The sequence below is a fragment of the Trichechus manatus genome, unplaced genomic scaffold (genome assembly GCF_000243295.1).
Source record: "Trichechus manatus latirostris isolate Lorelei unplaced genomic scaffold, TriManLat1.0 scaffold00006, whole genome shotgun sequence".
NCBI classification, from domain to species: domain Eukaryota; kingdom Metazoa; phylum Chordata; class Mammalia; order Sirenia; family Trichechidae; genus Trichechus; species Trichechus manatus.
In genome coordinates this window covers 35,172,158-35,177,371 of record NW_004443942.1, presented here as the reverse complement: position 1 = coordinate 35,177,371, position 5,214 = coordinate 35,172,158, and the positions used below count along the sequence as shown (strand labels likewise).

Genomic DNA, 5,214 nt, shown 5'->3' with positions numbered 1-5,214 from the left:
GGTCTATTTCAGCTTTAGTGATCAGAGATTCTTTGGAATCAACTATTACTATTTATACATATTATTGTTCTTAAAATGATACCTCTTATTAAATGATGGGCAATGTGTATGGATGGAAACAAAAAGGTTGATGGATGACCAATAATCCTGAATACACCAACCCAGCACAGCATCACAGGTCATCCTGTGCCAGCTGATTCTACAACTTATATAAACCATGACAATCTGAGCAGAGAGGACCTTGAAAGCATTTGGCATGAGGAAAATCTTGGTCTAGATTGCATCAAAAGCTTGGATAAAGCTATGGTTTTTGTTTGTTTGTTTTAATTAATCACAAACTATGTAACTATTTTTCTAAGGGGACCTTTCTATTTCTCCTTCTAGAATAAAGAATCTCACTCTTTTCAAGAGTTAAAAAAGTCATAGTATAGGCAGTCCCTGGGTTACAAACGTCCGACTTAGGGACAACTCTTACTTGCCCTTTAATATTATGGAAATTTGCCTTCACTTTGAAACAATTCAACCAGCCCCTACTTGCAACAAATTCATCATCACCATCTCCTTCACCTGCTGCACATGCAGCTTTTAAAAGATTAAAAAGGCTTCGAGCCTTTTCTTGCACTAAAGTAAGGCTAAATAAGAACTGTATGCCCTTGTTCCAACTTACCTAAAATTCGACTAAAAGACACTCTTAGGAACGGATCTCATTTGTAACCCAAGGACTGCCTGTAGTGGAGTATTGTCTGTGGCATGCTTCAGATCCAAGGCTACTCTTTTGGCCTTGGCAAATCATACCTCCCCACAATGTATTGTGCAAAGTCCTCCAGACCAATTTGGTGCACATATAAGAGTCTCTCTTAAGGAATCAAGTAAGCATTAGAGCAACTACATTTTGTTCATCAATTGTTTGCTTATTCTAAGTAGGACTGATGTCATTTTCTTTAAATAGATGAAGTTTTATCAGCTTTCTGAAATCTATGTTTCTTGGCATTTGCCTGAAAGAAGATAGAGATGCTTACTTATTTTACGTAACACAGTTAAGAATCCAACTTCTCAACCTTAAGCATTTATAGAGTCTCATTAAGTTATGGTGACCTTACAGTATAAATTCACACAACTCATGGCTGTTTTCTTTCCATGTATCTTATTTAAAACTTAATGTTTCTTTTATGACAGAGGTCTTTAGCATTTTCCTTTCTAATTCTGAAAATTCTGATTTCGTTTTTTAAAGCAATGACAGTATTTTGGTGCTCAATGCTATTCAAACAGGTAGAGAGTGTACCTTGCTGGTTTATTTTTCTGTTCATCATTACTAGTTTCATTAATACTAGGCAGGAAAAATTCCTTCCTATGAGTTAATATGGATGGCTAAATCTTACTAGAAACCAATCTATACATATATTATCTTAGGGAATGTTATAACAGTAAGACTGGCATTAAGCAGAGGAGGAAGGAGAATAAAATAAAGATTAGTTCCCCCTTTACTATATAGAGGTGTGTGGGATCTGGATGGGGGGAGACGGGTGGAAAGAAAGAAGATGAAGTGGTAATCCTAAGAGGAAGAACACATAAAAATAAAAGACTCCTGACAAGCTCTAGTGGGTTAAAGCCATACTAGAGAAGGAACGGTAAGATTAAACTTGAGATAAAACCAAAAAAACCAAACGTGTTGCCATTGGGTCAATTTATACTCATAGACTTGAGATATGACCTAGTAATAAGATAAAATTTAGATCTCAAAAGTGTTTTAATAGTTCCCTCAAAAATCTTTTGATGAATTAAAATTACAACACAATGAAGTGCAAGATATTTACTAATAACTGTCAATAATAATCATGTAAGGAGCCCTGGTGGCACAGTGGTTAAGTGCTACGGCTGCTAACCAAAAAGTCAGCAGCTCGAATCCACCAGCTGTTCCTTGGAAACCCTATGGGGCAGCTCTACTCTGTCCTATAGGGTTGGTAAAATTTATTAAGGGGCAGTTGTGGTAGAATAGGAAGAAAACTAAACTTGTAGTCCAGTTAATAAGATAATGTATGTATGTGAAAGTGTTGCTATAAACTTTAAATGATTATGTAAATGTTAGCTATAATTATTTTATTATGATCTGTAACCAATTAGAAATAAAAAACGAAGGTGTGTGTATGAGTGTGTTTTAGTAAATATTCAATCAGAATGTTTAATTACAGTTTGACTTCAAAGCAGAGTTTCTCAACCTCAGCACTACTGATATTTTGGGCTGATAATTCTTTGTTGGGGGGCTGTCCTGTGCATTGTAACATGTTTAGCAGCATCCCTAACCTTTACTCACTAGGGCCAGTAGCACCCCAACCCCTATCCAGTACTGACAACCAGAAACATCCCTGGACATTGCCAGATACTGCAAATTATCCCTGGTTGAGAACCACTGCTTGAAAGCATAAGAAAACTCTAGAAATTATACTTAGGGCTCTCAGCACAAACTGAGGGTAAGAGAAGGTCAAGATGAACTACAACTATGACGTCCAATACAGTAGCTACTAGCCACACGTGGCTACTGAGCACTGAAAATGTGGCTAGTTTGAATAGAGACACGCTGAGAGTGTAAAATACACACTAGATTTTAAAGACTTAGTATGAAAATAAGAATGTAAAATATCTCAATAATTTCTACATCGATTAAATGATAAAGTGATATTTTGAATATAGGGTGTTAAATAAAATATATTATTAAAATAAACTTCACCTTTTTAAACTTTAAAAAAATGTGGTTACTAGAAAAGTTAAAATTGCCTGTGTGGCTTGCATTGTATTTCTATTGCTGAATGGGAGCAAAAAATATCCCTCCCTTTACGCTATACCTTCCAGGCAGCACTTGATGAGAGGGAAGGGAACTCAGACGAGCTCTGTCTTCTTTTTACATTCTCTACATTTTTCCTGGGTGATCTCCAGTCTCACTGCTTCAATGAGATTACTACTTCTAGATGATTATTCCCTAAACTCTATCTCCAGGCCAGAGCCCTACTAAAACCTAAACCCATATATCCAACTATTGACTTACCAACCCCACTTGGACACCCTAGAGGAACCCCAAGTTTAAATGATCGTCACTTCTAAAATGGCTCCTTCTCGATGATTTCCTGTTTTAATAAATGGCACTATTGACCCAAATGCTCAAGCCAGAAACTTCAAAATCATCATGAGCTCTCCCTTCTTCACCCCACTTGCAATTTCTCACAACGTCCTGCTTCTTTTACTTCAAAGAATTTTCTGGACTCCTTCTCTTTTTCCTACCCCACTGGCTAGACTAAGTCACCATAATTTCTCCCCTGTATTAACTTCCTCTCCCATTTTATACTCTTACTACACCCTGCCCTTCCCTTCTCAAAATACTTATCCTACAGGTAGGTATTTTGTTCAGTCTTGCCTTTCCTGCTAGAACATTATACTACATAAAATTATGCACTTTCTTATTCATTGTTGTATCACCAGGGAGGGAGTGGGGGAGGGAGAAATGGGGTGCAGTACAAGCTGTTAACCCACAGCTAGCAATTTACTGAGGATCTGGATTACAAAAACAATGGTTCTATTAGCATATGAGGCCTGGGTAAATATCAGTCCATATGTTTAAATATCAGATTTTATGCACTGATGAAAGTCCTAGGATTCTAGAAGTGGGGAAAAACTCTTGGGAACCATGTGCTCTGTATCTCATCTTTAACAGATCTATTGTGTCTAAACTTATAGTGAAGCCTTTCCATATACTGGATCAGGAAAGAACAGCTGAAGAGTGCCTTTTATAATCCTCCAACCTGATGTCCAACATTTTCCTTCTCCAATGTCGTAGCCCTACAGTGTCTATAGTTTCAAGGTTACACAGTGAAAAACTGCTAAGATTTATGCAAAGGTAAGAACAATCATGATGAATTAAATTACTTCTGATAGAAATTTACTCTCTAAGAACACAAATTCAAAATGAGTGCTAAGAATTTCTCCCAGTCTCCTCTCATTAGGGGACCTTGGTCCACCTCCCTGCCTAAGCCCACCTTTATTACCTAGTCCATAACGAGTTTGAAAGGGGTTTAGGATGGACCTTGGCAGGGTCTGTACTAACTGGTAAGTTACGGCTGCTACTCATTTTGAAGTTAAAACAAAGTCAAGAATTGTACAGATGTTAATAGTGCTTTGCATATTCCAGTTCTAGACTAAAAGAAGGGAAACTTAGTGAAAGGTTCCAGGTAATAAATGTATTTAGAGAATATGTAGACACAAAGGCAAAAACTAGACCTATGTTTTTATTCATCTTTTGCCTGTTGGTTCTCCTTAAAGTGAGTAGTGGTATAGTTAGGTAGGGCACGATGCTATGTGATCTGGACCAGGCAAGAGATAAGAAAAACATGGCATGTCAAAGCCAGGGTTAACCCCAAAGTCCAAGGGTACTGTGTAGGGCTATAATTGTTTAACAGTTCTTTTTTTTCTTTTTAATTGCCTTGTCTAGATATTATGTAAAAGACTATTCCTTTACAGCAAGAGGAGGAGAGGTGGGGCCTTGACTAAAGGTATGCTACAAAACATTTTTATAAAAATCATATTTCCTCTTCATTTATCCTCCTTTTATAGCTCAATAAAGAAAACAATGGCAACTACCAGGTTCACACTATTTTAGACAGTGGGATAAAGAGATTTATCAAGAAAGAGATGTTTTTTGGAACTAGATGCTCTGTTTCTTTCTAGCAATGACTCTGTAACTTTTCCCTTAAAAACCTTCTGGTGAATCTTTTCCATAGGAAGGTCTGATACGCCCATATCTCAGCAAAAGCATCTGTATTTGGGAATAAGAGTGAGGAAGCGAAGCTACAGTACAAGAGAGAAGCAGACTTGAAAAAAAGAAATAGGGGCTTAAATTCCAGTTGTGCCACTTTCTCTTTATGTGACCTTCAGCACATCATATCATCTCTCACAGCCACACATTCTCGACTTGGGAGATATGTCCCCCAAGGGGGTGAAAATTGGTTCTCATGCGGGAAGGGAGCAAACACAAAAAAAAAAAAACATCTTATAACCATTGTCATAGGCCAACATTTGTAGTAACTGTTAAATGAGAAACTATTTTGTTCTGTGAGCCTTCATCTTAAGTGAGAATAACAGCACAATTGAAAGAGCATAGTCAATGTCACTGAACTGTGTATGCAGAAATTTTTGAAACGGTGTATCTTTGGCTATGTGTATTTTCAC

The 5,214-nt window shown here is 37.1% G+C and overlaps 1 protein-coding gene and 1 pseudogene across 1 annotated transcript in view; one reads left to right on the top strand and one right to left on the bottom strand.

Moving 5' to 3' along the window:
* LOC101359858 (very-long-chain 3-oxoacyl-CoA reductase) overlaps window positions 1-5,214 on the bottom strand; it is a 164,570-nt gene that overhangs the window by 34,818 nt on the left and 124,538 nt on the right. The window lies entirely within an intron of this gene.
* Window positions 2,498-5,214, top strand: part of LOC105756533 (60S ribosomal protein L32 pseudogene) — a 3,905-nt pseudogene continuing 1,188 nt past the window's right edge.